This window comes from Lepisma saccharinum, chromosome 1, assembly GCF_977018435.1.
Source record: "Lepisma saccharinum chromosome 1, izLepSacc3.1, whole genome shotgun sequence".
NCBI lineage: Eukaryota > Metazoa > Arthropoda > Insecta > Zygentoma > Lepismatidae > Lepisma > Lepisma saccharinum.
The window spans coordinates 38,883,485-38,910,088 of NC_139229.1; the positions used below are offsets into that span (position 1 = coordinate 38,883,485).

Sequence of the window (26,604 nt, forward strand, 5' to 3'; positions counted from 1 at the left end):
AAGATTACCAAATTAAAGTGTCAAATAGATTCGATATTTTGCAGGATTTAAATGATAATGAAAATATAAATGAAACAGACGTAAATAAGAATTGGGAGCACCTACGTAATGCAATAGAATCAGCAGCTAAAGAATGTATAGGATACCATAAACCAAGAAAAAGTAAGCTATGGTTGATAACGAATGTTATAATCTAACAGAAATAAGAAATCAGGATAGACTTAGGTGGTTAAATAACTCTGATGATACAAATCTAAGCAATTATAATAGAATAAAGCGAGATGTTAACCGCACGTTGAGAAGTAAAAAAAGAGATTGCTTGAAAAGTAAAATTAACGAAATTGAAACAAATAGCAAAAACAAAAATATCAGAGATTTATATAAAGGTGTAAATGAATTTAGAAAGGGGTGGCAACCTAAAGTAAACTTGATAAAAGATAAAGACGGTGATTTTCCAGCTGACCCAAGCGATATTCTAAATAGATGGAAGAACTACTTTAATGACCTTTTAAATGTTCATGTAGGAGATAAATCAGAAGTAAAAGAAGTACACACAGCAGAACCTTTAGTTCCAGAACCTAACTTGACTGAAGTTAAAGATTCTATTAAGAGGCTAAAGAATAACAAAGCACCTGGCATTGATTTAATACCAGCTGAGTTAATTAAATATGGTGGAAATTCATTAATATGTTAAATTCATAAATTAAGTTGTTTAATATGGAATAAAGAAGAAATCCCTCAACAGTGGAAAGAATCCATAATTGTTCCTGTGTTTAAGAAAGGTGATAAAATGAACTGCAATAATTACCGTGGAATTTCTCTACTCTCAACAACATATAAAATATTATCTAACATTCTTTCAACAAGACTAACCCCATATGTTAATGAAATTATATGTGATTATCAATGTGGATTTAAACGTAACAGATCAACTCTACAGATCAAATTTTTCTCATCAGACAGACACTTGAGAAAAAGTGGGAATATAATGAAGGTGTCCATCAGCTATTCATTGATTTCAAGAAAACATATGATTCAGTCAAAAGAGATAAATTATATAATATATTAGTCGAGTTTGGAATACCTAAGAAGCTTGTTAAAATGATAAAAATATGCCCAGTGAAACAGAAAGTAAAATTCGTGTGGGTATTAATATGGTTGACAAATTTACAATTCATGATGGGTCAAAGCAAGGAGATGCATTATCTCCATTGCTCTTTAATTTTCCTTAGAATATGCTGTTGGGAAGGTAAAAGAAACTAACGAAGAACTAAAATTAAACGGTGTGACTCAGTTGTTAGCATATGCATATGATGTAGACTTATTAGGGGATGATATAAATACAATTAAGAGTAATGGTAAAATATTCTTGAAAGCAGCTAAAGAGATAGGTTTGGAAGTTAGCAAAGAGAAAACTAAATATATGCTTACAGGCCGAAACCAAGTGTTAGGTAATAATCAAAATCTAATTATTGATAACAACTCGTTTGAACCAATTTCCAAATTCAAGTACTTAGGAATAATACTAACAAATTAAAATGATATTAAAGAGGAAATAAAAATCAGGCTTAATACAGGAAATGCATGTTACTTTTCTCTTCATAAACCTTTGTCTTCTCGTTTAATATCTAAGAAACTAAAAGTTAAAATATACAAAACAGTAATTTTGTCTGTATTATTATATGGATGCGAAACTTGGTCCCTTACATTGAAAGGGGAACATAAATTGAGAGTATTTGAAAATAAGATCGTTAGGAAAATATTTGCACCTAAAAGGGATGAGGAGACAGGTGAGTGGAGAAGGTTACATAGAAGTACATAATTTGTATTCATGTCCAGATATTATTAGAATGATTAAATCAAGAAGACTTAGATGGGCAGACCATGTGGCACGAATGGGAGAGGAAAGAGGAGTTTACAGGATTCTTGTTGGGAAACCTGATGGTAAGAGACCTGTAGGAAGGCCAAGACGAGGATGGAGGGATAACGTTGAGATGGACCTAGAGGAAATTGGTAGGGATGGAATAGAGTATATAGATCTTGCTCAAGATAGGGACAGATGGAAGGCCTTTGTTGCTGTAGTCGAACCTTTGGGTTTGAGAAGGCTAGAGAATTAGTTAGTTAGTACCGGACATACTATTTTCTAGTTTTTCTTTTGTTTTAGTTAAGGGACCCCACCCCATATTACACGATAGGCCCAAGTAGCCTATGTGCTGACGTTTAAAATAATTCAATATAAACTTATTTTCCGGATTGTCAGAAATGCGGACAGGTATCCATCCAGAAGGCCCTGCCAAGCAATGGTGAAAGATGTGTCTTGAGATCATTTCACATCCTATCACTGAACATTGTCGCAATCTAATATTTCACAAGCAAGATTACAAACAGTGTAAACAATGAGTTAAGAGGTGTTGTAGCAACGCTGTCTTGAGCAACGTAAACGAATTGTTGGTTAGTGATAAGGCAAGACAAATGACACCCCATTCCTTCCTCGGCGCTGTGCTTTTCCCCTTGCCTTTGCAACCGTGAGACCTTGTCCTGGGTTAAATCATGGAGGAACAACTCTTGTGCGTGTGAGTTACGTTTGATGCTGTTAACAGCCTGGGAAACCTTTTGCCACTTCAAAAGATGAAGACTCCCACATAAATCTTTTCACGCTCAGTACTCTTAGCTCATAAACATGACGTTTCCCCCCCTCCCCCCCAAAGACGGTGTTCTCTTACGAGTACAATGCAGAGTCGCCTTTCCTCATTGCAGGGTTCATTAGTAACTGTACATTGCCTGTTTCCTACCGTTCCTTGTAGTACACCATGAAGTACCAGAACTTGCTGTATTTGCTTTCTCATTCCTACTGTCTACTGCAACAAACTCAATTCCTGCTATCAGCTTGTTTCTTGGAGGAGAGATTGTGTAACATTTTTGTAGCAGAATGCCATCTCATTGCACTTCTCAAGAAGGATCCTTTTATATGCAAAACTATACATTAATTTCAGTTAACGCTTTGACAAGCAAGAGCGGCACCAGAATTATCTATGGATGCTGAAGGGGTGCAGAATGAAATTTAGGGCTTGTTGACAATAAAGAAAACATGAAATATTCATGCATGCGCACACAACTCAAAACGTGTCAATTGACTTCAGTAACATATTAAAGTGCATGAACTGCTAATGATGCACTATGGTGCCTAATAAATAGGGCTCGGATTTTTATGACATATGATATTTTCCCAGGGGCTGATTCTCTGTTTGTTAAGTTAGTTTAAGCACGTTTCTTGGTGTTTTGAAATCAATAACACTGTTTTTATTGGTCATATAAATGCATATTTCTACTATATTTTCGGTTTAGGGCATATTATGGCCCAAAAGTGTGGAATAAAAGCATATTTTTATGTTCAACATACTTCCAGCGTTTAAAAAGAAATTCCTGACTTGTTTCGCAAGCTTATCTAAACGGCGGATTTTTTTTTCAGTTTGTTTTATACCTTGGTTGGAAAATAACCAACTGTGTATTTCTCCTGGACGTGATTTATAAAATAAACTGAAATTGTTTTCCAATCGTTCTTTTCGCTGTCCGCAATCGGCTTAAAGATTATTAGGCTATTGTTCATTCCTTATCGTTAGCTGTTCTGCCCCTCCCCTCCCCTTCTACAGGGTGGCTAAATAAGTCACTTAACACCCCCAGTACAACGCCACTGCGGCATGGGACGTGAAAATGGCGATGACCAATCGTTATCAGGCCAAGGGGGAACCACATTGACGTCACCCGCATGGTAGGCAGCCATCTTGATGTCCGCCATCTTGAATTTAACTTCAGACATTTAAATGGGAAGGGGGTCGTGCGACATATCAAAATGGGCTAGAATTTCACCAGGAAAACAACTGTGACATTTGTTTTCACCTAACTTTAATTGTTGCAGAGTTAACAATACCACAAAGTTATGGCTCAATAAGTCACTTAACACCCCCAGTACAAGGTCACTGCGGCATGGAACGTGAAAATGGCGATGACCAATCGTTATCAGGCCAAGAGGGAACCACACTGACGTCACCCGCATGGTCGGCAGCCATCTTGATATCCGCCATCTTGAATTCAACTTCAGAAATTTAAATGGGAAGGGGGTCGTGCGACATATCAAAATGGGCTAGAATTTCACCAGGAAAACAACTGTGACATTTGTTTTCACCTAACTTTAAATTTAAGGGCGATTTCCGCATGGGAGAGTGACACGTCCTTTCCTTTTTGCTTAAATGTTTATTGTTCAAATAATCGTTAGTATGTGATTATGTGGTATTTATTGTTAGACCAATCACTGAAAATGTCCGGATATTGACTTACCGGTATGTACATATCTTGTAGTATTGGTTGGCTTGGGAATTACGATTGTGTTTTGTCTTTACATAAAAGTTTAAAAGAGTGATGATGTGAATTGATCGTGTCAAGAGTAGCATATTTCCTTTTTCACTGATCTGAACGAAAATGCCACTAACACGTGAGGAACGGATTGCCATCATATTGATGTCAGAGGAGAGAAGTACGCGTGACATTGCCGCAGACTTCAATAACCCCAATCCTGCAAGACAACCGGTGTCACATTTGGCCGTCAGCCAGTTGCTGGCAAAGTTCGAAGATACTGGATCTGTGGATGACAAGCCGCGACATGGACGTCCGAAAACAGCCACGGATGAGGGTACTGCTGTAGCGGTGTTGGCATCATTTGCAAAGTCCCCAACCCGTAGCACACGGAGACTGGCGCTGGAAAGCGGTGTCAGCAGGGGTTCAATTCAAAGGATTGTACGTGACCACCACTGGCATCCGTATAAGATACAGCTGCAGCAGCACCTTAGTGAGGACGATCCAGACAGGCGTTTGCAGTTTTGTGAGTGGGCTATAGCACAACTGCAACGTGACCCTGCCGTCGGTAGCAAGATTCTGTTCAGTGATGAGGCTAATTTTTATGTGTCGGGAGAGGTGAATAAGCAAAATCTGCGGTACTGGTCACCCGAAAATCCACATTGGACAGATTCCAGCAAGGTGACGGGAGGCGGGAAGCTAATGGTGTGGTGTGGTACTTGGGGTTCCCGACTTGTTGGTCCATTTTTCATTGAGGGCAACTTAAATGCAGAGGGCTACTTGCTTCTGCTACGGGAGCAGATCTTACCATCCTTACTGTCCGAGGATGGGAGCTATCCTGAATGGTTCCAGCAAGATGGTGCTCCACCGCACTATGGGATGATAGTCCGTCAGTACCTGGATCAACAATTCCCTCACCACTGGATTGGTCGCCGAGGGACTGTGGAATGGCCTGCACGCTCACCTGACCTGACACCATTGGACATTTACCTCTGGGGACACCTGAAAGCCATGGTGTATCAGGAAAATCAGGGATCTGGCCCACTTGCGCACACGCATTGTGGATGCCTGTACTGCAATAACTCCTGGGGTTCTTCAGAATGTGGTAAGGTCATGGGAGAGACGATTACACGTGTGTGTTGCGCAAGAGGGACGTCATATTGAGCATGTGTTATAACTTTGTGGTATTGTTAACTCTGCAACAATTAAAGTTAGGTGAAAACAAATGTCACAGTTGTTTTCCTGGTGAAATTCTAGCCCATTTTGATATGTCGCACGACCCCCTTCCCATTTAAATTTCTGAAGTTGAATTCAAGATGGCGGACATCAAGATGGCTGCCGACCATGCGGGTGATGTCAATGTGGTTCCCCCTTGGCCTGATAACGATTGGTCATCGCCATTTTCACGTCCCATGCCGCAGTGGCCTTGTACTGGGGGTGTTAAGTGACTTATTGAGCCACACTGTATACACGGCAACCAGACAGCATTGGATTGGAAGTGTACGTTATTTTCAGTGACGGAGCGTATCAGTGCCAAGGAAGGGTAGAAAGGAATCCTGTCGTTTAGAGTTTGAAGCTTATACTTCGCAGTGCATCCAGAGACCATCTTTGCTCCAGAAAGTAGGGGAACGAATTTTGCAGGTAACGCGTACGTTGCTATAATTTGAAGATGCCGAATGTGAAGTGCCCAGAGAGTGTGAAATTAAAAAGTTTTGTGAGAGAATTCGGTGAAAAGTTTTTCAGTACCGATGGCCGAATTTTATTTTGTAAATTGTGTTTCATATATTTTTTAAATGTCAGTCATTTTAAATTTTACATATTGGCTATCCTATTCGTGATATTTTCAGTTTTTAAGGTCATATTTTGCTAATTTTAAGGGCATAAATGCATGCATATTACAGAAGTTTTTAGGTCATAAAAATCCGAACTCTACTCGGGGTGTAGTGCAGGTATATCCCGGTGTCAGGCTGGTTAGACGAATAGCGGTGTTCAAGTTCAGAAAATTGAACAAATGCCTGTCTGCTGCTTTAAACGTTCATTTGTTAAGTTAGCACGCACCACGTGACACCGCTCCAGAACGTGTAAACGGTGCAAAGAGTACTTTTAGCACCTGCTCTTCCGTGTGATGCACTAAAAATGCATCATTTGGGAAAATGAGACACGACCACTTCAAAGAAACCAAAATTCATTGTGTTAATTGGTCCACAAATAATCCACCGTGGAGTGGTTCGTTAGTGCACCAAATTTGAAGCTGTAGCAAAATCACAACTTTGTCTTCGGTTCGATCCCCACAGCGTCAAAACGAAATTGGTTCACCAAAGACGTGAAAAGAGGTGTACTTTCGAACTTCGGTGAACCAATAAAAGCACTAGACAATCGATAATATCCGTGTCTGTAGCTTGGGACTTAACTTTTGGGGGCAGAATCGACTTTATGGGGGAGGGGGCAGAATCAAAAAGTTTTCTGTCTATTTTGCTAAATAACTGTTAAAGGCCCGTCTTTGAGAAAATGGCTACCAATATTATTTTTTTACCCTGACATAGGCTATTTCTCGTGTGAAAGAATCCTTCAAGACCTTTCCAACGTCTTCTGAATCACTTTTATATGTGGCCTGATTGCCGAAATATTGCAATTTAAAGTTAACAAGAAAACAAAATGGTCAAAATCGCACAGGGACACTGTAATTTCGGAAATGCAAAAGATATGGATCTGCAACTTTTCATATTATCCTACCTCAGGTGGCGCTTCCAGTATGCCAAATTTCAAAAAAATGAAAAAAATGAAAGGTTGGGGAACTTGTTGATTTGACATGGAATGGTCCAAATTATGAAAATTACTCTTTATTGCATTGCCTCTCAGGTTCCAGGAGTATAACAAGTATAATTAACTTGTAAATTTTAACAAACTTGAAATTTTTTTTGGGGGGGGCAAGTGCCCCGCCAAGATACGGCTATGATAATGTCGAATTAATATTACATGTTAATAAAGATAAAGATCCTTTTCCCTGTCACTAACACTCGGAGAATTGTAAGAAATTCTTGCTTGCACCACGTGATAATAACAATGTGAATAAGTATACATCTTTATTTGAAGATGTGACCCAAGCCCAACCAAATCCATGACAGCTATCACACAGCAGTTTGACACTGCAATTTTTCAACATCATACATTGCATTTTGATACCCTGTGTCTGCTTAAAAGTTGCTGTTAATGAATAACTAAAGCTTAATGTGAGATTCCGTATGGCAATAAAAACGGAAAGAGGAAACGACATGTAACGGCAGGTTATAGGCCCTGCATAATAAACTTCTTACGCATGAGGGACACTTTTTAGAAGACTGAAATACACTTCCTCATTGCAATCACCTCCGGTGCAACAATGCCATGTCTCATTGTATGCAGAGCAACAGCGTTTAGGCCTAACGCGTGACTTCGTTTACGCATACTTTTTTTTCAGTTGCTACCGTGTATTTTTACGTTGTCTTTTGTTTCCGGGTCAGGTCAATCTAACAGTAGACACGAAGGATATTAGATGCGAAAGGTCAAAATGCTAAATGGGTACATACACAGCGAAAGCAGAGACGTAGATAATGCTTGTCAAAAACTTCAACAATGACAGTATTACGTCCTTGCTTCTCGCTGTGTATGGTTTTCCCTTTCATGGCGATACCAATACTTGGCATTGAATAAAGGTGAGGAAGATGTGTTGAAGAAAGTCGCACATTGTGGCAACGCAGGGGCAGGATTACTTGCTAAGCTGCGTTACTTTCGCTCCTTCAGGGTTGAAAATTCGACGACGGCGCCAGTGGGTTGCTGTGCAATATGCCTCCATCCGAGATCGAAACTGGAACTATTTTCCTTTAGCCTACCCAAAGGAAAGTCTCTAGCGACGACACTGGGAGAGAGGTTGGTATTTGATCGGACCAGAGATCGTCGTTAGATAGGCTTTGAATTTACCAGGTAAAAGTCTGTCTTTTGAAACGAATACCACTTTTATATTACACAATAACAATGTTAATAAATCATCAAACGATTGATTGATTTGCTTATTTTACTTCGCTTTTCTGTCACTTTTAGCTAATCGCGAAGATGAGGATGAGTGACGATATAATGCAATTGATGAAAGGACATCCATGCTCAGGCCGGGATTCGAACCCAGGAGTCCTGGCGTCGAAGCGTCCTGTGCTAACCACTCTGCCACGGAGGTCGGCAATCATCAAACGAAGAGGAATACTATTTTGTTAGGTTGATAAAAGAAACACATGAACAGCTTCCAATTTTTAAAAAAATGATTCTAACCCTCTCAGATCTGTTTACTACTGTTCCTTAGTTTCCAGTTTTGTCGCTAGATGACAGTAATAACTTAGAGCAAATGTAAGTACATTTGTACAACACTATGCTAGACAAAATTATGGAATGTTTGCCAGTGTTGTATTATATAATTTGTTCATATGAAAGAAAATCATCAGGTTCAAAATTATTAACATTCGGTATGAACGGGCTTAACTAGTTTTTTAAAAGTCGCGTTACAAACATTGTCTGAAGCGTTTAACATTTGAAAATGGAAAAGGAGAGTATTCTAATCTGAAGTGTCGAGAGAAGGTAGTCTTCACGCCCTAACCCTGATAGATCATATTATAAATGCATTTTCTTACTCATTTGATGAGTGAGCTTGTTATTGTCAATGTCTCTTCTATAAGAGCCACCTTAAATAACGTACGATGACGAAATGAGATTCGTATTGTTGCAGTGGGAACCTGTTGTGTATTTTGTGGTTTTCAGACCAAACGGTGTTTTCTGGAGGTAGTTGAACACCTGCCTCTTCCATGGCGGTGGTTCCTCACACCCTTCCTCCTCCATCGAACAGAAACCCGTTAGATTCCCTTCACCTGCCCCAGTTGACCTTCTTTGGGAAAAAGCTCGACACAAAAGTCCATGCGTTTCTGCAGAGCAGTGAAAGCATTATTTTTTTTTATCTGTGACGTGGCGAAGGGGGAACTTCTGACACTTCTGCACATATTTAAATGTAAAGAGACTGGAACTCATGCAGAAACACATATGAACAGAGGTTTGTCCGAGAGATTTTGTTATTAAAAACATAACGAAAGTTCAGCTAGTTAGTATTGCAACAGAATAACCAAATTAAAAACTTCGGTAGAGCGAAAAGAGTTATGTGTAAAAGGCAGGAACCAGGTAATCCAAAGAATAAATAGTTTCACTGTTTTCAAACTTCCAGAAATTAGAATGTTTCGTGAGTTTCACACAACATAAGCTAATTAGACCTACTACAATTTTCCCCCAACTTTTCAAGACTTTTCTTGAACGAGGTATGCAAAAGTTAATAACAAAATAAAGTAAATATACATTTCAGTACACTAACTATGAAATGTTTATAAAAAATGAAAACCAGTTGTGTCAGATATTAACTCATCTGGTGGATCGAGTCTCTCCATGACGATACAATAGCAATAGTAATAATAATAATAATAATAATAAATGTGGGAAAAGTTTTGTTTTATTAGTTTCTAAATGCTATTATTGTATAGTAACAATCATAACCATGCTAATATTGTACTATTCAAGACTTATCAAAGGTCTGATCCTCCCCTACAAAAAATTATGGTGATGTCATGTTTACTTGTGACCTTCCGGATTGCGCAGTGGCAGCGTCGTCACCTTGTAATCAAGGAGTCCCGGGTTCGATACCCGATGGAGGCATATAGTGGTTCGGATCCCACTTTAAACTGTAGCTCCAGTCCCGATTAGCCTTACTGTGCATAAAGTGGACTTAAAACAATAAGTCAACCAACCAACAAGCAGGCATGGTTACTTGTACCTATCTCAAACACTAGAAACCAGAAATACTCGTAGTTCTAGCTGCGAAACCAAATGTCAAGTTCGACACTCGTAGCTCATAGGACGTTTGTTTGCAACTATTCTCGCATCTATGTGGGGCGTCAAAACTTGTGTAATTTTAATACGTTACCTCCAGTAATTGAAATTATATCATTATTGAACCAATACGTACAAAAATAACCATTTTATTAATATGTACAACTTGATATTAATAAATATAAAAATTAATATCAGACTGGCCAGAGCAAATTACTTTACAAGTACCTTGTGTTTTATACCACTGAATTATTAATAAATGTCTTTCTTGGCCGCAAACTTACACTGATACTTACTGTTGTACGAGACAACAAGAATGAAGTACAGTTCATAGAGGCTTGCCCTGATCCGTATGGTAGGCCATTATTTCTTGCAACTAGAGCAAGGCCCTTGATGGCATTTGCATGCTGGTAAGCTATTGACAATATAACCAGAGGACTCTGAAAGAAACGGCAAAGGGTTTTATTTCGCCTCCACATAAATCGGAGAAGTGTGACGGAAACCGCTATAATGAAATTAGGACGCAAATCGCCGAATTATGACTCATGACGAGTGGCCAGGTCTTTAAAAAGTTGGCTGCTTGTACATATCTGACGCAGAAGCCTTGTTGTTTTATTAATGCATGTTCCCGAAGCGCAACGTGAAGTTAAAATTGTACACGCAAGGGACTTTGAAGAACATGAGGTTTTAACATGGAATGTGAAATTATTAACGTGGAGAGATTCTATCACTTCAACAATGCCCATTGTTATAGTTGCTGTCATCGGCGCCTTACCAACTTGGGAGTGGGTTTTGAATGAGGGTACATCGTACCACTTCAAATTTGGGAGCACACAATACCGCCCTAAATTATTTGATCTGAATTGTACCCTCTGTACCCTCTTCGTCAAATTATTTGACAGCTGCCAAATGTCCCGACCTGAGTGGCGGATTGGTTAGCACAACATGCTGTAACGGCAGGATTCTCAGGTTCGAATCCAGGGTGTTCTTTGTGAGTACCCCTTCATCAATTTCATCATACCATCAATCATTCTCATCTTCGCGTTTGGCCGAAAGTGGCAGAAAAGTGGAGTATAATAAACCAAATCAATCAAACTGCAAAATGTTGCCATTCAAAGATTCTTGTTTTCAATAGTTAAACGCAAAAAAGTTTAATTTTACCTATCCAAGAAAATTCAAACCACAGTGAATCTATTATACTACATTGTATTAGCTACCTCACGTGATCTGTGTTCTCGGTAACCTTATAAGGATGTAAAAACTGTCTAAAATGGGTGCAAAAGAATGGAATAAGGATTAGATCTATATCTGTTCCGGAATTGTTTCTAAAACATGTTTAAAACTATATTGAAAATAGACATACCGTATTTGCCGGCGTATAAGACACATTGTACACATTTTTGGGAAGAAAGCTATATCACTGAACATTATAGCTAATTACAGTATTTCAAATATAAAGTAATAGTAGGTCTACTTTCAACAAATAACTTACCTAATCTAAGAAAGAATACGTTTCTTCGTCACACGCCTACCATATTTCGTAACTATTGCTTTTCTTGACAATACAAGGTTATGCAAATTTTATTTCAAAGATTGAGAGCTATGTGGCTTGTTTCTTGATTTATTGATTGAGTTGGTGTTTTAAATTCACTTTATGCACAGATATGGTAATCGGGACTGCACCTACAATGGGATCCAAACCACTATGTGCCTCCACCAGGTATCAAACCCGGGACCCCTTGATTACAAGGCGACGACGTTACCACTACGCCATCGGGGAGGCCCTATATGTGACTTGTTCTAATATGGAATGGTCCATGCTTATGTATATTTGTACCCCCAAATCAAAAACGTTCCTGCGCCACTGGTCGTTAAGTTTGAGTCATTGAGGGGAAAATGCTGTATAAGACGGCAATATCTTACATACACATAATACATTTTGCATATTTTTGGAGGGGACATGCGTACCCTTTTCAAAAACTTTGAGAAACCTTTACGCATTGTGTACTGTGGAGGATTCAGTGAATATAAAACAGTGGCAATGACATCTGTAGCGCTACTTTTCATGTGATTTATTCTGTTTCTTCGTGCATTCTAAAATTTCCCATGAAACTGAAATCTCATCGGATGCTTCATACATGCAATATTTCCTCTCAGGGGAAGGAAGGTTCAAACGTGTGAAGAAACTTGCGAAACGAACTCTTTACGAGTGTTTTTGAAAAGAAATGAAATTTTGAATCAACTTAACTGTTAAAGAAAGAAATAAAATAAAAAGAAATCTCCCTATGATGTAATGTGCTTTATAATTACATATAAAATAGCCTTTTCTGTTTAGCAATGGTGAAGATGAGGTTGAATGGTAAAATGTGTCAAGCCCGTAGCCATGGGAGGGGTAACTGGCGTCATGGGCCCCCCTCAAGCCATGAAATTTTTAAATGTGAACCTTTAAAAAGCTACGAAAATAATATCGACGATTTTTCAAACTTGTAAAAAATTGAATTTTGTTCTTGCATAAATGAATGCGTTTGTTGTATAGACAGGCAGTCTCCAGAAGTCTGCAGTCTGCGATATTGGGTACTTTTAGTTTTACAACCATAGATGCAAAGCTACCAGTAGTGGCGGTGATTGGAGGGGCTTCTGCATTATGGACTCTTAATGCTAAGTCTTGTCTACCCAGACCCGGTGGAGGCATATAGTGATTCGGATCCCACTTTAAACTGTAGGTCCAGTCCCAATTGGTCTATCTGTGCATAAAAGTGAACCTAAAACAAAACTCAAACTTGTCTGCTAAGAGAAAGTAAATTGTCCTTGCCCCCCCAGTTTTGGCACCCAATCGCCGCCACTGGCTACCAGGTGAAAATGTCTCTGCCCCATTTTTTTCGGTTAACTCTAATTTAGAATCCTTTATTGTAATAATTATTGCTAATGCGTGTAATTTAATTTACAAATATATTATTTGGTAAATATAGAATTATAGTGGCTGTTCATTGGTTCTGAAGAAAATAAAGGAAATTTTGAAAACATTTTTAATTTGCAAAAAAACACAGAACTATCCGAATACAATACTTCTGACCAGTATCGGCGAGGGGGCAAGAACAGTTATTTTGCTCTTGGTAGACCAACATTAAGAGGGTATGGTACGAGGGCAAAAGTGGCAAAAAAAAGTCGGGGGCAACTGCCCCCAGGTCCCCCCAAATAACCGCCACTGTGTGTGTGTGTGTGTGTGTGTATATATATATATATATATATATTATTTATATACATATACACCTACAATTAAAAGTAGGATCCGAAACACTCCCTTTAGAAATTCTTGATTTTGAATGATTGATTTCCTTTATTTTACTTCGCTTTTTGTGCCACTTTTGGCAAATTGCGAAGATGGGGATGAGTGATGATGTGATGAAATTGATGAATACACACTCAGAAACATCCATGCCCAGGCCGAGACTCGAACTCTGGACCCCTGGCGTCGTAGCGCGATATGCTAACCACTCCGCCACGGGGGCCTGCTTTTAGAAAATTCTGGATGTTCTTATGGTATTAGATTATACAACTTTTGACAACCTTTCTACCAAGTAGTGCACTTGGACTGCATTTTTCAGGTTAACGCGGTTCTGGTGCCTGGACCCATAGCCAGTATAGTCATCTGTAGGGTTTGTGTTGTGTCGTTCATATGAGTTTGTTTGTTCGAGTTTTTGTTTTTAAGTCCACTTGATGCACAGATAGGGAAATTGGGACTGGACATACAGCCTTAAGTTGAATCCGAACCATTATGTGCCTAAACCGGGTATCGACTTAGCGACTCCTTGATTGCAAGGTGACTTCGCCACTACCCATCGAGGAGACCCTTATGTGATTGCCCCCTTCATCCATCTGATCTTATCAGCATTTATTCCCATGGTCGCGATTAGCCAAAAGTGGTAGAAAAGCGAAGAAATATAACCAAATCAGTGGCGGCGATTGGGTTCAAAAAACCGGAGGACAAGGTGCCAAAACTGAGGGGGCATAAGTGGCGAAAAGTGGGTAGGCAACTGCCCCCCATCACCGCCACTGAACCAAATGAATCACACTTAGAAATGTCGACACAAGGAAAAGGGAAAGTTTTGAGGGTCTCCGAATTGCAATTCATTCAATTAGAATATTTTCAACAAAGAATTGATTGATTGATTTCCTTTATTTTACTTCGCCTGTTGTGTCACTTTTGGCTAATTTGCGAAGATGGGGATGAGAGATGATATGATGAAATTGATACACACTCACAAACATCCATGTCCAGGTTGGGATTCGAACACGGGACCCCTTGCGTCGTAGCGCAATGTGCTAACCACTCCGTCATGGGCGCCGGCTTTTCAACAAAGAAGTTTTGTTGTATAGTGGTAGTATGAAGCAACAATAAACCAACAAGTATTCAGCCAAACCAACACTAAATGAATGGAAACAGTCCTCCGTGGTGGAGTGCTTATTACAGCGCGCTACGACGTCAGGGGTTCCGGGTTCGAGTCCCGGCCTGGGTGTTCTTCTTGAGTGTCCCTTCATCAATGTCATCATTTCATAACTCATCCTCATCTTCATGATTAGCCTAAAGTGGCGGAAAAACGAAGTAAAATAAAGCAAATCAAATTAAATGGCTGGGTTAGGAACGATTTCTACATGAACATGAGCAGCAGCGCAACTTTGTGGTGGGAAAGGGGGCAGAACGTGAATCTCAGGTTCAAGAAGGTTAAAAAAATTGCCCTGAACATGTAAATTTGAATAAACCAGCAAATGGACAAATGCCCCCCATGCCTCTGCTGAGGTACGCCTATGAGCATGAAAACAAATTGCACATAGAGCACTCGTTTGAAGTTTTTTCTCTTTCTTTTCATTAAAAGAGTCAGGGTCTATTATGTTTCCCCTTGGGAAGAAAAGAAGAAAGGTTCGGTCCGTTGAAAGCATGCAATAAAATGTAGTAAAAACGTTCACCTTGCAGCAGTATAGTTTTACTGTCATGTAAAACGGCGTTAATTTCATGTGGTAAGCTTTATCACAAGGACTCTCACTCGATCCTCTCGGGACAATGATGAAGAAGATACGTAGGGAAGGATACAGTTGAATGTGACTTCTGCAGTCAGTCCGGCCAACGTGTTGCCTTTTTTCTTGAATTCGATGTTCTGTTTACATGGAAAACTCCGAGAAATAGGGGGCTATGATACCCACCAACTTTCCTCCCGGGCACGCCACTGTGTGTGTGTGTCCGTACGCACACTACAATGCGCGGTCAGGTCTTTGGTACAAAATTGATGTTGTCAATATTCTTTTCAGTGAGGCAAACAACCCCCTCCCCCACCACCAAAAAAAACTGCGTCATTTCGAAGTTTTCCCATGCCTGCAACAATCCATACCAGCCTTACTTGTAGTTATCAGTCCCTAACAGTGACGGCGATTGGGTTCCAAAACTAGGAGGGGGGCAAGGTTCTAAAACTGGGGGGGGGGGGCAAAACCAGTTTTGTTTCCCTCGTTGATAAGGTTTAGTGCGGGGGCAAAAGCGGCAAAAAGTGGGGGGGTGGCAATTGCCCCCCCTCCCCCTAATCGCCGCCACTGGTCCCTAATAATAATTAACAGAACTTCTTACGAGTGAAATGAACTAGTGAAATATGATTCTTGGCTGACATTCATTTCCTGGAGGGGGGGGGGGGCAATACCCTTCTACGGAAGCTCATGAATATAATAATAGTAACAACAACAGTAAAGTTTTACCACGTGTGTGTATAATTGTTGTAATATTTAATACTCTTACGGAACCATTGTTAGGATTGAATGAATGAATGGAGTTAAAAATTTCGGGTGCATTAACACACTTTGACATTTTGCACCCTTCAAAGGTGAGGAAAATTCCCCTTAACTAAAATCCCTACATGAAAGTTAAAACGGAGATGTAGTAAAATGCCACTTGAGAGAGGACAAGTTGTTCTGTAGATAACAACAACGTTGCATTGCTTACAGAACTATTAGAAAAATAAAACAATTGAAACACTGCCAGATGAGTTTGTAAATTGAAGATACAAGAAGCGGATCCATTACTGTAACTAGTGGGTTATTTGCGTAGATAGTTTATTTTTAAAATGCATACGCGAGGAAAGGTAAAATACAGCACTTACGAAAATCCTGGTCTCATTGCCGACTGTAACCACCAACCACAAGTTGAGCTTTCCATGTACGCAAATCGTAAAAATACAACGTACTAAACACGAGACTGGTCGTAACAATTGATTTATTAAAATAATCTATTATTTAAAGCAAGGATGTTTTTGACATCGGTTCATTTTTTGTGCATAATATTTAAACGTGCTTTGAAAACGAGATTAGAGATTTTCCACTTTTACGAAGAACAATTAAAATCTCAGATCAAAAACAGAATAGCGGTTGGACTGTACCCTTTTTTTATCCTTGTGTAAAAAATTAAAAGGTCGCATTTATGAATGTACACGATATGTTTTTTTGTTGTTGTTTTTTTTGCTGGGAAGGAAAGATTGTTGTATCTTCCTCTCGTGTTTGCTTCGGTTAATTGCAGACTTAATAAGCTGTGTATCCGGGAAGATAATAATTTTACGCCGTTCAATTTATCCCACAAATCAATCAAGGTGTTCAAGGTATAATTCACTCGCCTAATAAAGCTTTCTTTTACATCCAGAATCGCTCTGTTACCTTTAGGAATCTTGAAAAGTGGTATGCATAATTATTACCAGCCAAATTGTGCATTGTCACCAGGCACGAAGCTAGGGGGGGGGGCTGAAGACCCCCCAGAAATCCTACAAATATCTAATTTAAATAATTTTAATCTTCAGAGGTTCTGCCCCCCACACTTTTCGCCCTTAGATAGCGGCTGCTGATAAGGAAAAGCCCCCCCCCGAAATAAAACTCTGGCTACTGGCCTGATTTTCACGTTCATTCATTTTGTTTTACTCACTGTGAGGATGAAAATTTAAATGAAATAAAATGTTAAGCAAGCCGTTAAAAACCTGAGGACATCATCAGGACAATTTTATTCTTCAATACACGTGAAATAAAAGGGAGAAATAGGAATAAACAATTTGCGTGGTAATACTTATTCATCCCACTGTACAGATAAGAACACTGTCACGTATATACAGAATGCGCAATATAATTTTAATTCATTTGATGTGTTTACAGAATATTTCATTGTCAACGATTTGTTTCAATTATCCCAACTTTGAATTGTGTAAAACAAAGTGAATTTTTCAGGTAAAATCCAAAGCTGACTCCACTGAATGTACATAGATATGAATAGTGATATCGAGATTTAAACCTTCCAACATTTCATGTGAATCATGATTGATGATAGAAGACACAGTATATTACTCAACATCAAAGTAAGAACTATGTAGTTAGATCTTACGTCATCCCAAATAATAAAGATAATAAAGTCGTTATAACATAATTGTTATTAATATGTTGTTACAATGTTTCACCATGTTCACCCTTATTCTTTTATATTCACCTTCCATTTTTTACTGTCACTTCTCTTTCTCCTGTCTTTTATAATTGGAGGTGGCGGAGGAGACAAATAACCTAGCAAGTTACTGCACCAGCACCTTTACAATTGTAGACCAAAAGCAAAACTACATTTCAGTAGATGCTGACAAATTGTTTAAACATAAATTTGCCTACGCAATGACAGGTACAGTGGGATCCATGAGTATTACCGCGCAAATTGTCCATCATCATGTTCGTACATCTTATTTGATCCAATAAGAGCTTCGAGAATTAAAAGAAAACTCAAAACAAGCTGTTGACAACTTCTGAACCAGCACACATAAGAATCCATCACTTAAAAACACATAGGATGTAAGAGAAAAATTAATGAAAATAGTCATGGACAATTTGCAGGGTAATACGCATGGATCCCACTGTACATATACGTAGTTCATGCATTCGCGGAATTTTTTATTTCTTTAGTAAAAACTGGAAAATAATAGTTCACAAACTAATATAAAGCGACTTTCAATGTAAACAAATAAAATAATTACTTACCACGTGAGCCTTCAACACAATCCCTGAAATATTGTACAGTAAAAACACCACTCGTAACACTAATAACCAATGCACATTATGTAAATATGGCACAGTAAATGTAAGTTCGTGTCTCTTTTAGATAAATTAAGCAGCACGACACAAAAATCTGGCGTGTTTTGGCTTCGCCTGTTAATCGTTATTTAGCCAGCAGATACAGATTGCTGTCAAATTTCACAGTGCAGCGCCAATCTTGAGTGAACAAGAGAACAGCGATACGCGGTACTCAGCTTGACCTTTCACCACAGCACTGAAAAGAGACCCGACCGACACTGCGTTCGCTCGTGTGTCCCGCACAAGACTGGCTGGAGGATGGAGGGTAAGCAAGTCATGCTCTGCTGAAAAATAAGGACGCGTTCGTACTCGGATGGATGTGGGTCGGCTGAGCAAGAAAAGACCAACGAACCACGGGCTAACTTGAGAGAGCGACCAAAGAAGTTCATAAGTAAAAAAAAAAAAAAGACGTGTGTACACAACAGAAAGAAAGTTTAATTCGAGAATTCAAGCAACAACGAATTGAGCGGTAGATCTCGTTACGTTTCAATTTCAGAAGTAGGCTAATATAGGTTTCTTGATATCCTTGTTCTTCGTAAGTGAATATTAGCGAGATGAAACAAACAAGAATGAAGAAAGTTTTATTTTTTTGTTCTCGGTTCTCTGTTCTTGTGTCTTCTTTTCTTGTTTGTATTCTCGTGGACTTTTACCTTGATTTTCTGTATTTCTAGGTTAATTTGGACAATTTAACCTCGCGCTGTCCAGTGAGTACAAAGAAGTGTATTAGAGACGCAAAATGACACATACCCTCCCCATAAATCTTGACCATCCTGAAAATCGGACTTTATGAACCACTAATTACCATAATAGAAGATTCGGGGGGGAAGTGTTGAAAAAGATTTGGAGAACACCCAAGAATTTCTCTTATCCTTTGAACACACACAATTAATTTATTGTTGTATTAGATATCCACATCGTTAACAGTAGTATACCTATAATTTTGAAAGATTTTCATGCGTCTGCCATTTTGTTGCAAGCAAACTGCCAAAAGGAGGTTATTTCATCAGCTCACCTACCTTGGTACGCCACTGATTATGTAATATGCTACGATGTTTCAGAAGAAAAAACTCATCTTCCGTTCATGGACGTCCGCAGAATTTTTTCCAGGGAGGGGCAAGGAAGGTATTTTTTTCCAGGGGGGGCAAACGAAGGCAAATTTTCCCCCAAAATAGTGTTGTTCCCTAAAAAAACATTGCTTAAATTTGAATTTATGGTGTTCATGCAATAATTAACACATATTATTGTGGCTAAAATGAAATTATATGTGTGAATCCATATTTTTTGATTGACTTTCATTTTCCAGGGGGGGGCACGGCCCCCCTTGTCGCCCCTTCCGGACGCCCATGCTTCCGTTAAGCAATTGATACCACGGACGTATCTAGGGGGGGGGGCTGGGAGTTCTCCCCCGAAAGACTTACCAAGTAGTAAAATTTAATAATGAAAATATATTGTAGAATCGGTAGCTATTGATTTTCACCGAACTTGTAAGAAGGCAAGGATTGTATTTGGATCATGTAGCCTTGAAGGACAAATATGCAGAAAATATTAATCAGGAACTTTACTTTTCGTCAACTGGACAAACAATCTCTTTTCTTATTCAATAAATATTCAGTTTGATACATATCTATTTGATATAAATTTCCTTGTCTGTCAGTGCAGTTGATGTAATTCAAATTGTGACGATCTTAACTACACGTAAACTAGATAATAAATAAGTACTATTATGTCTCCATTCTTAAACCGTCTTTGTATCTATTCATGAAATAATAATAACAATAGGTTATTAAACAATTTACATATTTAATTAATATTATAATATATTTAAATTTAAGAATAATAATAATTATTGTTATTTCTGAGACGCTTGGTTCGGAATCCTCCTCCCGAAATGTATTTCGAGATACATGGCTGATTGATACCTATTCATTACTTATGAATGACACGAGAAAATAATCCGGTGAGGGCACATTGCACAGTGGTTGGTTGATTGATTGATTTGTTGTTTTAAGTCCACTTTTATGCACAGGAAGGCTAATCGGGACTGGACCTACAGTTTTAAAGTGGGGTCCGAACCACTGAGCCATGTACCTCCACCGGGTATCGAACCCGGGACCACTTGATTACAAGGCGACAACGTTACCACTACGCCATCGGGGAGGCCCTGCAGAGTAGTTGGGATTCCACATTAAACTGTAGGTCCAGTCCTCATTAACGTATCTGTTCATAAAGTGTAGTCAATCAAAAATCTCTGAAGAACAGAAATTGTATTATGAGTTGCAGAAATAATATAATGCATAGGCAGCATCCAATGCAAGTGTACAAGGGCTATTACACAACCTGAACTCTAGCCTTCAGAGTCGTTAGATGACGCGTCCTGGTCTGGGTATATCGCAGCTGTTTTTTGGCTTTCGAGATCGGAACGCTATTCTTTTCAAGTAGCTCCCTGTTCTCATGATGTTCGGTCAACACCGAAATTTTGGGGAATCCCACAGGGAATCGAACGATTTAACTACACGGAAGCTCATTATTAACTGCCATAACGTATTTGGTTTCAATATTGGTATGCCTACTCAAAGTTACATTCACTGTTTTGTAGTAACTGTTGAAAAAATCTTAAACATGCATGTAAGCTGTTAGAAATTATGCGATAATTATTAATAGATACCCAGACACGAATGTATAAATTGCTTACATTCACACAACACATCTGAGAACAATTATAGTACAGTTCATACCACAACCGAAATAATTATACCTGTAATGAAGTTCTCATTTGAACAACTCCGGTTTCGAATTTAAACGTTACTCGAACAGGCCAATTCCACTTTGAAGTTTGTAACGTTTGAAAGGTAGCAATTCCGAAGCCTTTGACCTTCCATGCTGTCTCTTTAAAATGCTAGCTTCCGGAAAAGAAGAGCAGTTTCCTGCCACAACACCAGATGGCGCTCACGCTTGAATTTAAAACTCCCTCAACGTATCTTCGTGTAATTCCCCTTTGCTTTTGACAACAAATGAATCCCCTCCCCTAACAGTACGTCTAGCATTTTAAAAATACAGTGGATTGTTAGATAAGCATGAAATAAATTTCCGGTCTGGCTGGAAAGTAAAATGACGTCGACTACAGAGATAAAAGAGCATAATCGAATTAAATATGATTTGCAATTTGCAGTAAGAGCATTTGCTTACATCACAACAGTATGTTTACCAACTCTTCTGTTCAGAGCCGACCCTGAAAGGGGCGACACAACAGACATGGCTATATTTAGAGGGGAAGGGGGGGTTAGGGTTCAACTCCCCCGAAACTTCTGGTATGTTGGATTAATGGAAGTCAGTAGTAACTCAAAATTTCCAAAAAAAAAGTTTCATTCTCGGAATCGCAACTCACTCGCGACCTCTCCATTTTAACTTTCGTTGTCCTCTCTGCAGTGTTGTTCCTGGTTCGGACCGAAAATTCCCTTATGATTTTCCAAAAATTCCCTTTCCAACTTTTATATTCACTGTTCGATAAGGTTTTCAATCCCTCTTGATAGGAGCCGGCCTCCATGGAGGAGTGGTTAGCATAGCACGCTACGACGCCAGTGGTCCCCGGGTTCGAATCTCGGCATGGGCATGGCTGTTCTGTGTGAGTGTCCCTTCATCAAATTCAGCATATCACTCTCAAAGAGTACTCACAATTTCTCCCCCAAACAACGATTTCCAAAAAGTTGTAAAATTACGGGTTTCGAAATTATGGTCTACGAAATGTCATAAAGATTACTAGGTCAGATAAGAAAAACATTGCTAAAACATTCGAGAATACATATTTACGAAAAACCCTTTGAACATAATGTTATGTCATGATTTCAATGGTACATATAGCTTTTTTTTAATGTCTAAAATATTAGCTCAAAAAGTCATGCTTAAAACAAGCAATCAATGGAAATACCATGAGCATTATTAAAAATAAGCCATCCTGGTGGCTGAAAACGCTGTGTTTAGATTCGTGAACCTGCCACCAAAGTTCTGGGTTTAGGCCCCGGCATGTTATTTCTTTGTGAGTGTCCCTTCATCAATTAAATCTAATCATCGTTTAAGTTTATACTCATACAGGGTGGAGCATTTACGACTACACAGTTTGAGGTTGGCAACACTGCAAAACAAATGCATTGGGAGGGAGGTTTCCTCCTGCCTCGTGTACACTGTGACCTATGACTCCTATGACTGTGACTTTGGATTTCAGTAGGAATGGAGCGTTGGCCGCTACAGCAACGTATATTTTGTGTGGAGCAGTTCGTGTTGACGAAGTCAATTGTAGCGGTGCAGCGTACATTCCGCAGGGCAGTGGCGCAGGAACGTTTCTCATTTAGGGGGGTACAGAATTCAGTCTCCCATACATATATATACACACACACACTCTCCTGCACGTATGTAGAAATACATTTTGGGGGGGGGGGTCCAACCAAGTGTCGCAATAATAATACATAATAATAATTAGAATAATTAAATTAAAATATTAATTAAATATGTAAATTAATTAATGTTAAATATTATTACATGAATAGGTAAAAGATAGTAAAAGAATAGATGTATAACAGCACGTACTCATTATCTAGCTTTCGTGTAGTTAAGATCGCCAAAATTTGCATAAAACAACTGCCTTGGTAAGCATTTAATGTCAAATAGAAAAAGAATTGAATATTTATTGAATAACAAAAAGGAGTTAGATCCAATTAACGAAAAGTAAAGTTGCTGATCAATATTTTATGGATATCATTATTAGTACTGTGCATAAATATTTGGAACACTTCAAAGCCGTATCAGCGAAATGTATTGCCTTCCAATAAGTTGAGCGGAAATAGCCATCGATTATATATTTAATGCTACACAATTATATTGATTATTTACTTTTACTACATTGTAAGACTTTCGGGGGTGGGTCCGGACCTCTTGTACCCCCTCCAAATACGTCCTTGATACCTAGGTATAATGTGAAGCCATGAGAAACATTCTATTTTAGAACAGCACACACGAACGTCCTGTTATTTAATGCAAAATTTGCATAAATATACAGTATTTTTCTTTGTTTTTCTTAGATTTTTTAACAGATTTTAAAACCTGATAACAATTGTGAAACACATAAAGCTCTGGACCTCGTTCTGGGCTTATTTGGATTTAACGGAACGGAAAATCAGAAGTTTGAAATGTGAAAATTGCGAACAAAGATACATCTATTCATTTTAATACAGGTTGAAATTAAAGGTGGTGAGGAGGATCTTGAGCCGCTCCAAACAAGAATAATCATCTTCCACCCACTGGATCCGTATATCAAACTAATTGAGTTCTACTTCAGATCAGTTCATTCTAATTTTAAATTCCCATAGCTACGCATAAAAATATCTTTAAACAATTTATGGCAGATGTGTACCACATCCAATGCCTTTTAGAAGCCATGTATTTGGTATTTTCTCAGACATCTGTAGGGCGTTGTATTAAAAAAGAAAGAAAAGAACTGAGTTCAGACGGTTCCTGATCAACTCGTAAGAAATCTAACTTTGAAATATTTATGAAACATTTGACAAAGCATTTATTTGTTACGAGCTGTACCTGACACTCTTCAAGCACTGCAAGTACTATCATTACATATACAAAACCTAAATGCTTCAGATAACGGAGGAAGCAAGAAAAGTTTTTTTTGTTTTGTTTTCAATCTTTGGTGGACAACATGAAGAGCCGGCCAAGGTTTATTTTCGCATGGAGTGGTATTAAATGCAGATACATACGTGTGTTTTAGGGTGACATGTCAATTTCTTGTTTATGTGAAAAGGTAAACTTTAATGTAAGCAAAAGCATGCGCGCCACAGTTAAAGATTTTTGAATCTACAAAGAAAATCCAAAACACATTCCCGCCTCGCCGGCCTCCGTGGCGGAAGGGTTATAGCATAGTGCGCTATGACGCCAGAGGTCCCAGGTTCGAAACCCGGCCTGGGCATGGGTGTTATTTGTGAGTGTCCATCAATTCCATCATATCATCACTCATGGCAGAAATGCGAAGTAAAATAAACCAAATAAATCAATGAAACATTAATATCTCACTCCAAAGACCTAGCGAATCCAATCCAAAATCTACCAATAGAACCTGCAGTGAGTCTAATTTATCTCGTGCATTCATATGACTAATGTAATTTTCTTACAGTTTGACTTTAGTGTTTAACTTAAAATGGCGTTGTGTTTGTGTTGCTTTCGATATGAAAATCATATTTTAAGCAATTAATGTCCAATTATAAGTATACCTAATATATAGGTAAAATAAGTCCCCCTCTGATAAAATCGCAGATTGCACCCTGTTTAAATGTCTCGATAAAATTTCATTTCACCTAGGAATGATATCGCAATGCGATGAGTCGAAAACTGTCACAGCTTCATCTCGTCTCCTGTGTGGTGAGGTCCTTCTCGTTCTTGTTTGTGCTTATTTTTGTTTCGGTTTCCACTCTGAAGTTGTTATAACATATTCTAGATTCACTTCATGCTCAGGTAGGCTAGTCTGGATTCTATTTTATAAAAAAAATCTCTTAATTTTTAATTTTTAATATATAAGTTTAAGTATAGTTTTCCGAACACCCTCTTACAAAGTTATGAAAAATATGGGTGAGGTACAGGAGTGTATTGTACCCCCCAAGTTGGTTTGTCGTGCCTCGTCTCGTTCGTGTAAGTATTTCGTTTAGGAAAATTCCATTTTAAATATTCAAAAGAAAATGGGGCCAGTCATACACTCTTCTTATGAAGATTTGTATTTCATCTTCGAATCGACGTGACCACTTCTTTAGAAAAGTGTACCCCCCATACGCAAAGGAGAATTCGTATGCAGCGTGATTTTCTGGGAGCATATCTGATTCCATTGTTCCACACACATTTTAAACAAATTTCATCTCCTTAAGAAGGTTTCCAAGAACACAGGTCAATGAACTAACTAGTAGCAAGCACAGTGTAGTAGAATCAGTTTACAATGGTTTGAATTTCTGTGCTAAAGATAATGCTTATAGTTATAAAAAATATTCACTTTTTTATTGGGGGAATTTAAAATAGGTTCTTGCGTCTGCTGTCAAATTACCAAAGGGGGGGGGGGTACAGGGGGTACAACTCGATTTACGAGTTTAGGGGGTACAGTACCCCCTTCAAAAATTTGGGGAGGTACAATGTACCCCTGTACCCCTCCGTTCCTGCGCCACTGCCGCAGGGAGTATGGTGATCAACAATGCCGTGGACGAGTTCCTAACAGGAAAACAATCAATGAATGGTGGAAACAATGGCGTGAAGTTGGAAGTGTTCAAAATAAACCGCATGGGAGAAAAAGAGCACCAAAGAACATGGGTCATGCGTAGCTTTCAAGACAGTCTTGCACAATGTGTTGCCTGCCAGGGACGTCATTTGAAATATGTTATTTTCAAGAAATAATTTTGTGTACATTGTTCATGTATACATTTTCTGTAATCCAAAGGTGCGATGTTTGTTCTAGAAATGAAAAATGAAAATAAATGTAATCAGCAAATCATCTGTCTTCATTATAAAATAGGTAGTCGAAAATGCTCTACCCTGTATTTCTTACATGATATTGTCTAGCAAAACATATAACAATGTTATTTTCAGAGATCAAAAACACAATTCTTCCCTCTGCGCATTCATTGTGTTCACATGAAACAGGATTTGTAGCGCCAACACTGTTCAATCAGATATTCTTCTTCAGGACTTTTTGTTCAAAACTGCAATCAGTTTTATTACATTGTATTTATTTTGATCGAAAAGGAACTTGATTGTCACTTTCATAATTTGAAATAGATTCCGACTCCATTCTATATATTTATACCATCACACCATTTTTCTCTTGAGTTACATTGACTCGCTGTTGTTCATATTTCACAAACTAACCGTGATATTAAAAAGACCCACATTTGTTTTGTGTACTGCACATATGATAATTGAAGAGCTTGGTGCAACAACGTGACAAGCCACATCCGGTAAATTTTTCGGCCAGACTTAATAATTTTTGAAAATATATTTTATTTATTTTCTGGCTCAAACGAAAGTATGTTTTAAGTGTTGCTTTACTCAAATTTAATTATTTTCTAAAATAATACACACGCTTTTTTTATATTGTCATGTTCTTGCCCTCGCATAATAAACCAACTGAAAGTCTCTCGGCAACAATATGATAAGCCACATTCTCTAAATATCTTTAATAACTATTACAACATTAAGATT

The 26,604-nt window shown here is 38.5% G+C and overlaps 1 protein-coding gene across 1 annotated transcript in view; it reads right to left on the bottom strand.

Annotated features, from left to right (window-relative positions):
* The window catches only part of LOC145994745 (atrial natriuretic peptide-converting enzyme), a 119,158-nt gene extending 100,556 nt beyond the window's left edge, over positions 1-18,602 (bottom strand). Inside the window, exon 1 of the mRNA XM_083130967.1 lies at positions 18,277-18,602. The gene's annotated coding sequence lies outside the window, so the exon portion shown is untranslated. The remainder of the gene's footprint in view (positions 1-18,276) is intronic.
* Between the last annotated feature and the right edge of the window lie 8,002 nt (positions 18,603-26,604).